Here is a 10,623-nt window from a genome sequence, read left to right as displayed (position 1 = left end):
ATGTTCAGAGTAAGTTGGAAAGGAGCATTTTTAGTCAAGCCTTGTTTAGATTCAGTAACTAGGACAGTTTAAATGGGTGAGAAATGAATCAAACCATTCCCAGCTATTTATACACTATGTAAAAAATCTCCTTATGATAGGAATGTGTTTTTTTTAAATAATCATTAATGCTGGATTAATAATCATTAATATTCTATTTCTTGAGCTGCACAGTGGTTAAGTGGGTGTTCATTTTATAACTATTTCTTCATCTGTAAGTCTTATGCACATTTCTATCTGTACATTATATGCCACAATTTAAAAAGTTAAATTTTTGAAAAGTATAACTGAATAGTAGAACATGACACTTTTTCTCCTAATTCAGTGTAGCCTCACTGACTGGTTAAGGAGACCATCGCAGCCCCGTGAAGGTGCTTTTGCTCACCAGATGGTGGAGTACTGTCATTTCAGAGATAGAAACAGGAGCAAATATGGAAGGAGCTTCTTAAATCTTCCAAAACCTGTTTATCTCCCTGCCTGCTCAGGGCGATAAACAGAGGGACACAGGCAGAAAGGAACTAGGGCTCTTCCGTTCCTGGAATGTTGGAGTTGATTCAAAAAAGGGACTGTGGCTACAAGTACATAACTCAGTTTCCCCTACTGTTCCCCCGTCTTCTCTCCTTACAACTCTGCCTGATGATTTCTGTGTGCTCATCTCATAAAGACAGGCCTTTCTGGAGCACCTTCTCCTCCCACTGCAAAGGGAGGAAAGCTGCTTCAGAGTGGATAGCCACAGGGTGGGGGGGGGTCAGTCCAGCTGGCCCCTCCCACCCTCCTTTGCAAGGCATTCCTTTCCTGTCACTGTTCCTTGCCATTGCCAACAACAGAACAATCCTTTCTCATCACGGCCTTAGAAGGTCATGAGTGACGGCTAACTTTATCTCAAAAGAGAGATCTTGACCTGGATCTTACTATCTCATTTTGCCATCAGTTAGCCTTCACTCAGCCTTCACTCATGACATTCCGAGGCTGTCAAGAGAAAGGATTGTTCTGTTGTTGGTGATGGCGAGAAACAGTGATGGCATTCAGGGTCTCATCCCTGCCTGCTGAGCGTCTATCAGGCCACACCACATTGCTTCCAGCAGCTCCAAACACACTACTCTCTGGGACCCTCCGCAACCCTTTGTACAGGCTGTTTCACTCACCAAGTCACCTTTTTAAATGGAATAAAGAGGTACATCGTGCTGATTATGCCTTGACACTGTTCTGAACACTTCACAGATATTACCTCATTTATCCTCACAACCTTATTGTAAGTGCTATTATCACCCCACTTAACAGATGAGGAACTTGAGGGTAAGAGGCATGGGTTCAAACCCAAGCAGTATGGTTCCCTAGTCAGTGCTCTGAGCGACTGCACTATGCTGCCTTTTAAACTTTTGACTCACTTCCATTTCTTCCACACTGACCTTGGGTGTCAACACCTCTCCCCACCCCGGCCCTGACATTTTTGACCTCCCACGGCTTTCAGTTCTCACCTTTGCTTCACACTGTGATGAAACAATCTGATTGCTTATTTCACTTTTTCATTTTTAAAAACTTTGTATTGAAGTAGCATAACACATAAGGAAAGTACTCATTCTCTCTCTCTTGCCACCATGTGAAGAAGGTCCTTGCTTACCCTTCACCTTCCACCATCATTGTAAGTTTCCTGAGGCTTCCCCAGCCATGCAGAACTTTACGGGGCTTTGACACCTGGGTACACGTACCTCACCTAAAGAAGGCACTGACTTCTGCCAGTATCTGACACCAAACTCAAGCTAACCAAAGCCTCATCTTTAAACCCGGGCAAAGTTTATATCTTCCAGGTTACAGAAATTCCATGTAAAGATGATGATCATGCAAGGATTCTAGCCAATTCTTGTCTCAGAATCAGACTCTCCTGCTGATGCACCTGGGGACCCTTAGACCAGGCAGCTGGAGATTTCCAATCCCTGGGCTGGCAAGGCCAGCACCCTTAAATCAGCAAGAAGAAGATACAGATGACTGGCCTCCTCCCTCATCAACCCTTAAGAATAAGGGATGGAAATCTCTGAAGGGTGAATGAAATAGAAAGAGCACTAGGTGGTTACAGGAGGATGAAAAAACTGAACAACTGCTAAAACAAGAACTAGGCAAAGAAATCATGAGACAATAGAAAATCTAAAATAAGGTAGAGAAAACGGCCAGAATCCCAGCCAGGGTGACACATCCATGACTCTTCTGGAAAAACCCAAATAAGGGAGAAAGGGGGTGGTAACCGGAGGGTCAAGGAGCTGAAATCCCCTCCTCAGGAGACCAGCTTGAGCCACATAGTATGACTCTGTCTCAATAAAAAGAAAAAATAAAAGAAAAGCACTCGAGACATAAATGCACACTCTCGATGAACTGTTACTAAACCACTCGAGTAATCAGCTCCAAAATCAAGACCCAGAACATTCCCGGCACTCTAGAAAGTCTCTTTGACTGAGTGCGGTAGCTCACGTCTATAATCCCAGCACTTTGGGAGACCGAGGTGGGCAGATCACCTGAGGTCAGGAGTTTGAGACCAGCCTGGTCAACATGGTGAAACCCCGCCTCTACCAAAAATACAAAAATTAGCTGAGCATGGTGGTGGATGCCTGTAACCCCAGCTACTTAGGAGGCTGAGGCAGGAGAAACGCTTGAACCTGGGAGATGGAGGTTGCAATGAGACAAGATCGCACCTCTGCACTCCACCCTGGGCGACAGAGCAAGACTCTGTCTCTAGTCACTCCACATTCTCACCAGTACTCGGTATTGTCTTTTTCTTTTTAGTCAGTCTGCTGAACATGGTTTCATTTTGCATTATCTTGACTACCATGAGGTTGAACACATTTTCCTAACTTTTTGACCATTTGGATATCCTCTTTTGTAAGGTCCCTGTTCAAGTGTCTTGCCTGTTATTCTATTGGGTTATCTGTCTTTTTTCTTATTGGTTGGTAAAAGTTCTTTGTATATTTTGGATATGAGCCTTTTATTGGATACATACTTTGCAAATATTTTCTCTAAATCTGTGACTTACTTTTTCAATATTTTAATCGTATCTTTTGATGACCAGAAGTTTTAAATTTTAATGCTGTTCAATGTATCACTCCTTTCCTTTATGGTAATTACTTCTTGGCTTTCCTTACCCCAAGATTATAATTCTTTCCCTACCCCAAAATTATAAAGATATTCTGTTATATCGTATTTTAGAAACCTTATTATTTCGCCTTTTTTTTTTTTTTGAGACAGAGTCCCACTCTTCACCCAGGCTGGAGTGCAGTGGCATGATCTCGGCTCACTGCAGCCTTTGGGTCTTAAGCAATCCTCCTACCGCAGCCTCTGGAGTAGCTGGGACCACAGGCCCGTACCACCATGCCCTACTAATTTTTGTACTTTTAGTAGAGACGAGGTTTTGCCACTTTAGCCATGCTTAAGCAATCCACCTGCCTTGGCCTCCCAAAGTGCTGGGATTACAGGCATGAGCCACTGTGCCGGCCTGTTTTGCCTTTTTTGTTTTTTTGTTTTTTTTTAAGACAGTCTTGCTCTGTTTCCCAGGCTGGAGTGCAGTGGTGAGAACACAGATCACTGCAGCCTCCTGGGCTCAAGTGATCCTCCCAGCTCAGCCTCCCAAGTAGCTGGGACTACAGGCATACACCACCATGTCCAGCTAATTTTTAAGATGCAAGTGGGTTCCAGGCCCACAGTCTGGTAGCAGAGCCTGCATTTCCTAAGCGCAGGGCGCAGGTCTGAGTCAGCCGGTACCATTAGTGCCCAGCACTGGGCCTAACATAAAACTATTTGTCATAAATGAGGGAACCAACGGATGAAGGAAGAAAGGAAATAAAATACAATTTCTTACGTCAAGAAAATTGGAATTCTTGAATGCTGTAACTTAGGGGAGCCATGGAAGCATCATTTGGTCCCGATTTAATCATATTTGAAACAAATTTTTTTTCCTTGTCTTCATAGCTCTGCCTACCAGATGTTCTCCTCCCCTTCCTATTCTGCTATCCTGGGACATGGCTTTAAGTATGGATTCCTGCCTTTCTGCTGGCCCCGAGAAAGTGGGGATGGCACAGGAGATATCCTGAGAGGGGTTGTTCAGAGTTGGGTAGCTCTCCTTTTCCACCCCCAACCCCCTCAGCCAACCTCCAGGCCTTGCAGAGAAAATGCCCATAGAACCCCATTCTAAATCACTTTATGAATCCCACCTCTCCAGGCCCTAAGCACGCCTCCCATCCCAAAGCTTTTGAGAAACTTTCACCGGACCTTTGTCCCGACCCAGACCCTAGCATCCCCGCTGCCCTGCCTCCTCTGCACTTGCAGCCCATGTGAGTTGCTCTCTCAGCAGCCTCTTGGCTCTCTCTCCCCACCTCCACTCATGCCTCTCTTGAGCATCTCAGAAAGGCCAGAGCCTGACTTCCCCAGCCAGCTATTGTCCTGGCAGCATAGCCGCCACGCCAGAGTCCCCACCCAGTCAGCCAGCCAGCCGGCTGCTCCCTGGCCTCTCCAGCCCCCACTCCCCGCCCCGCCCCAGGGAGGACCAGGCTGGCAGCTGGGAGTCTCCCTGCCTGCTCAGCCTCCCTTCTTCCCTCCCTCTCCCTCCCTGCCTCCCTCCTCCTCCGCCCGCCCCTGAGGCAGGGACCGTGCAAATCGAGGAGAGGGGGGACGGACAGGCCTGATGGGGTCCAGCTTAGGGCCCCGGACTTCCCAGTGATGCTCTATCCAGGCTGGGCGTCCTCAGCATCGTGGGACCTGGATTTGTGTGCACCGGGGTGGTTCCCAGGCCAGGAGGACCCCTCCGGCAGGCCCTTGGTGCCCTCGTTTTGCATGAGGACCCCCCTCGGATGCTCTGAGCCACCCTCCTCAACCCGGATCTAAAACCCGGGACACAGCTATCAGGCCAGCCTCTCTCTCCACCCCACCCCCTCTTTCTGGCGTCCATCCCCTCCCCAACACCACCTCTGCTGCTGCCTCTGGCTGTGGACCTGCACCTCTTCCCCACCCCCGCCAGGCCCGGGGAGCGGGGTGAGCCTGGATGAGAGCCCCCCCAACCTGGGGCTCTCCCAGGCCATGGCCCGTGTGCTCCCAGGGAGGAGCCCCAGACCCTGAGCATCTGCTGGAGGCTTGGCAGAGGCCCCGCAGGGACCGTGTCTTCTGAGGACAAAAGGCGGCGGGCAGCAGGCAGACGGAGGGGGGGTGGGGGACGGGGGGACAGGGGGACCAGCAGCCAGGCAGGCAGACGGGTAGCAGGGGCCAGCACTGGCCCCCCTCCCAGCTTGGCAGTGGCATGAAGATGGGGGTGGGAGTGTATAGTGGAGGAAGCACCTGCCGGGACCCCCACCTGCCAGCTAGTTGGGCACCCCAAGGCTGTGTGCTGCCCACCTGGTGTTCCCCAACACCCCCAGCCCTGCCCAGTGCACCCCTCCGGTGCCTGCTTTCCCTGATGCCTGCGATTTAGACCAGCCCGGCTGTATCCACGGCAACAGAAGCGGGAGTGTCACTGGCCGCCAGATCACTGAGGGTCCCACAATGTGGCCCGGGCTGTGATTTATCCTGGGTGAGACAGCTTGAGCTCCCATCGTGGATTCCAAGACATCCCTGCTGAGAGAGCCCAGGTAAGCAGTCAGCATCCCTCCACCAAGGATGGGGAGGCTGGGACTTCTGTTCTGTCTCCCCACACATATTTCAGAGTCTCCATCACTGCCATGCTCTCTGTCTCTCTCTGACTGTTAGTCTCTTTCTGCTCCATCACAGGGGCTCCTTGGCACCCAAGCCTAGAGACTCCTCATCTTCCCCATCTTCCCCAATCCCAAATGTCCCATGAGAAAGGGAACCACCACCTGTTTCCCCTCACAGGGTCTGTTTTTATCATCATGGTCACGTTTGGGCATGAAGCTGTGTTAATCTTTCCTTGTGTGCTGTCTGTGGAAGGGATGCCTGGGAGCCCGGCCGTGTTCCCTTCACAATGCCTGCACCCTGGGCAGGCTCAGCCTCTTGCGGCTGCTCCTCCTCTCCCTCTCACTCCTCCTCCACTCTCCTCCAGGATCCTTGGCCTGCTGGCAGGGTGTGTGTGTGTGTGTGTGTGTGTGTGTGTGTGTGTGTGTGCATGCACGCACCTGGGTAGCAAGCAGGTGGGTAGACATGACAGAGAAGCTGCTCCCAGACCAGACCACCCCCCACTCCTTCTTTCCTCCTTTCCTTCCTTCCTTCCACCACCCCTCCGCCCCATCTCTCCCTACAGGTAGCAGACTTTTGCTCACTCACCACTGAAGATGTTGCCGATTCCAACTAGGGGGAGGAAGCCACTGTAGGGCTGAAGGAAGGTGAGGTGGTTGGGAGAAGCACTTCCAGGCCATACGCTGCCTGATGGTTCTGTGGGGGCAAAGACCAAGCCCCATGACAACCTGCAGGGGCCAGGAACAACATGGTTGTCCCCACAGTGTGGACCCCAGCCTCCACCACAAGGCTCTCTGTCTCTGTTTCAGATGCCCATGTTGTGTCTGGGATTCCCTGGATCTTGTGGCCTTGTGCCCAGTAGCCAGAGGTCCGTGTATCTGGAAGGGCAGGAAAGTCTGGTACATGGAGAACATGGATCCTCCCAGGGACACTTCCCCCTACTACTAGCTCTGCAACTTTAGTGGAAGCATGCCACCTACTGAACCTCAGTTTTCCCATCTGTCAAAGAGGCCGGCAACCCTTCCCTGATGGGTATGTGTAGGGACTGAATGAGTTGGTGCATGTAAGTAAGGGATGCGCATCGAGGTGGCACTCAAGCAATGTCAGCAAAGCTCATGGTCAACAATGTTGCTGATTATTCATGATTAATAGTGCTATTGATTACTTGGAGGAGGGACTGGTCCTTCTTCTCCAAGGTCTCAGTAGAGATCTGGGGAGGGCAGCAAGTGGGCAAATAGAGGAGAGTGGAAGGGAGGCAGGAAAAGTCCTGTGTTGATACTTCTCATTTGTAGAGAATGATAAGTGGTTATGGGCAGAACCTCCCTCCCCCACCCCACTCCAGGCTTCTTTCCCTGCACTTGCCTGTTTGTTTGCGCGCGCACACACACACACACACACACACACACACACACACAGAGGCTTGGGCCCCCATGAGCCAGTAGAGGCCTGGCTTGCAGCCTGCAGCCTTCCTGGCCCTGGTGATGTATGCGTCTCCCTGTTGAGGGGAGACTTGGCAAGAGTTTAGCCTGTGGTCAGTGGTTGGCAGGGCCTGGAGATGAGGCTGAAGCTCCTGAGATCACGGGGCTTTGGGTAGGGCTGGGGTGTGGCCCATGCAGCAGCCAGACATGTAAGGCACGCGTCCCGGGGAGCTGCTCACCTAGAGCCTGGGGTGGTGGAAGACTGGGGTCTGCTGGCTGATTTGGGGGTGTGGAGATATGATGGGACACAGACTATGGGGTCGGTGGCCAAAAGAAAAGGAGGAGGGGGAAAGACTGAGGCCCAGAAGACCGTCTCTGTGGAGGCAGGGCAGGGGGCTTTGAGTTACAAAGTAGACTTTTCTGAAGAAGCATTTGGTGTAGGAGAGGACCTGGTCTATGGTCCAGAGGCCCCTGAGCCCGAGTGTGGCTGTATATATGCTACTGAAAATGTGTGGCTGCATGTGTAGTCTGTGTGTGTGTCTGTTCATGGGCACTGTGGCTGTGTGTGAACCTGTGTGTGTGAGCAGGCCATGCGATGGCATGCATGTGAGTGTGTGGCATGCATGTGTGTGTGCACCGTGGGGTGGGCATGACTTTGCATGTCTGTCTGGGTGAGCAAATGGGCATGTTTGATTTTGAGCCTGAGTGTGGGTGTGTTTTCTCTGAGCCAATGGGCCTGTTGAATGTCTGGTTGTATACATGTGTGGCATCAGTTTTTCTTTGAGTGTATGTGTCTGGTTGTATGTGTATGGGTGTGTGGGCTTCAGAATGCCTGGGTATGCATATCCAATTAGATGAATGCCTAGTTGTATCTGATTGTGCATATTGGTATGTGCTCACATGTGCATCTGACTGTGCATATTGGTGTGTGATCATGAGTGCAGGTGCATCTAAAGGGTGTGTTTGTGAGTGTAAGGACATATGTGTGCATGTCCATGCATGTATGAGAGGGTGTGTATGTGTGTGTATATATGAGTGTGTCTGTCCTGCATTTGTGTGAGTAGGCTTGTGACTTTCTGTGAATATCTATATGTGGCTTCTCCAGCATTTTAAATTATATAGATGTCCATGTGTGCATGTTCCAGTGTATATCACCTGTAGACAAACTTTTATGTTCACATCCGATTAGGGAAATGTTAGTGTAGGTGGGCACACTAGTATAAGGAGAACTAATTGTGTGGGTAGAGGAGAGTGTGTGAATGAAAATCTATTTTGTAGGTATGCCTACATGTGCACATTTGATTATGTATGTGAGTATGGCTGTGTGGAGGAGTGTATGCCTGTCTGCACACAAACACACACACGCAAAAGGCTGTGTGCATAGGTGAATTGATGCACTGTCTATATGTTTAATTGTGTTTGTGTGTACACTGTTATGTGTGAGTACATGTCTGATTGTGACATGCATGAGTAGCTACTTGGGTGTGCATGTCTCATGTGTTTTGTCTGAATTTCTGAGTGTGTGAGTGTGCATGTGTATTTGAATATGCCTATGAGTGACTGTGAGTGTATATGTGGGTGTATATGCTAGTACGTGTGAACATCTGGCTGTGTGTGTTTCATTGAACATGTCTGTATATGCTTGCCTGTTCATATACATCTGTGTGTGTGTGAATATGCCTGTGTGTATGCCTGTCTGAATGTACAGGCATACACACATACAATGTGTGAACATGCCAGTTTGTACAGTTCTAATTATTTGCATCTATGTGTTTGTGTTTATACATCTTTGTTCTGGAACAATGTAAGGAAATGTGCATGCATGCCACTCTAAGCCTATAAGTGTGTTAAAGTGTGTGTGTGTGTGGATGTGTGTGTCTGTGATGAGTGTGGATTGGTCTTTTTTGTGTGGATGTACAGTTGCGTGTATGTGAGTGTACTTCCATATGTGTATGCATGTGAATATACCTTTGTGTCCAAGTCCATCTGTGAGAATGTGGGTGTAAATGATTCCTCTTTATTCTGTAACTTCTCATATGGGTGTATGAACATGTGGGAAGATACATGGTGTACTATCTGGCTGTGCTAGTGTGAGCGTGTTTTGTGAATACATTTGTATTTCCATGTCTGAGTGTATGCATATGGGAATGAATTAATGAACAAGTCTATGTGCATATGAACATGCCCAGTTGTGTGTACAAGTCTGTGTTAGGAATGTCTGCATATCTATACATAATGTCATTTACAAGCATGTGCATATCTAGGTGTTTATGTGTGTGAGTACACCCACACAGGTGTGTGAGTGTGTAAATATATGTGGTCATGTCTGGAGGGTGTGTGTGCACACATTTGGGAGCTTGCCTCTCTGTGTCCATGTGTTTTCATCATCTCCTTGGGTGTGATACAAAGTCTGCCTGCGGACATGTGAAAGTATGCCTGTATGTACCCCAGTGTTTGTGGGTGAATGTATGTCATTCGTGGGCATTATGTCATGTGAATGTATGTCATGCATGCATGCCTATATTTAAGAGTAAACTGATGTACACGTGTGATTACGTACAGTGTGAGTGTGTCCATGTGTACGAATGAGTGTATTTGTGCATGTGCCTGTCAGTTGGTGTGACAGAGAGGTACTTGGCCTCGGGCCTGTGCAGACTGGGCCTTACTGGTACGGGGATGAAAAGGGAGGATACTTACAAGTCTGTGTAACTCAGTATATATTTATGTGTATGACTGAGAGTCAGTGGCACCCTGCGAGACTATGTCTGTCTGTAAGTGTGTAGACATCCTGCAGATTGGCAATCTATGACACCTGAGCAGCCTGTGACCCCCATTCTGGGGCTTCTCTGGCCTTGACCATGTGATGGGCTTTTGTGGGGGAGGGTCTCAGGATAATTCCTGTCATTTTTCACACTCAAGAAGTGGGAACCAATTGTGGCCGATGTCCTACTGGGGAAAAGAGGCCTGTTTAGAAAAAGATTCCTTGAAACACAAAGACTTCCCTTCTCATCCCCCCGACCATCAAAGGCCGAGAGTAGAGTGGCATTGTATGGTATCTAAGGTTGGTAAATAATTTTCACTGAGAGGACCCAAATTATGCCATCCAGGCAGAAATCTAGATGTTAATGTGTATATATAAAGCTGAAAGTTCTGGGTGCGGTGACTCACGCCTGTAATCCCAACACTTTGGGAGGCCGAGGCGGGCGGATCACCTGAGGTCAGGAGTTTGAGACCAGCCTGGGCACCGTGGTGAAACCCCATCTCTACTAAAAATACAAAAATTAGTTGGGTGTGGCGGCACGTGCCTGTAATTCCAACTACTCGAGAGGCTGAGGCAGGAGAATTGTTTGAACCCAGGAGGTAGAGGTTGCAGTGGGCTGAGATTGTGCCATTGCACTGCAGCCTGGGCAGCACAGTGAAAATTCCGTCTCAAAAAAAAGTGAAAGTATATCTTAGTAGAGTGTGTGTATGTGTAGGGGGGTGGTATATCTGGTGAGAGAGA

General features: G+C 49.1%; 1 protein-coding gene across 2 annotated transcripts in view; it reads left to right on the top strand.

Annotated features, from left to right (window-relative positions):
• Positions 1-4,625: 4,625 nt before the first annotated feature.
• GPR173 (G protein-coupled receptor 173) overlaps positions 4,626-10,623 on the top strand; it is a 32,593-nt gene continuing 26,595 nt past the window's right edge. Inside the window, exons 1-2 of one of the 2 annotated variants that reach the window (XM_037734589.1) lie at positions 4,626-5,642; positions 6,269-6,350. The gene's annotated coding sequence lies outside the window, so the exon portion shown is untranslated. The remainder of the gene's footprint in view (positions 5,643-6,268; positions 6,351-10,623) is intronic. The other variant, XM_017517634.2, reaches the window with a different exon arrangement.

This window comes from Cebus imitator, unplaced genomic scaffold (genome assembly GCF_001604975.1).
Source record: "Cebus imitator isolate Cc_AM_T3 unplaced genomic scaffold, Cebus_imitator-1.0 Scaffold640, whole genome shotgun sequence".
NCBI classification, from domain to species: Eukaryota; Metazoa; Chordata; class Mammalia; order Primates; family Cebidae; genus Cebus; species Cebus imitator.
Note: the sequence above shows the minus strand (reverse complement) of the source record. Positions and strands in the feature narration are given on the sequence as shown.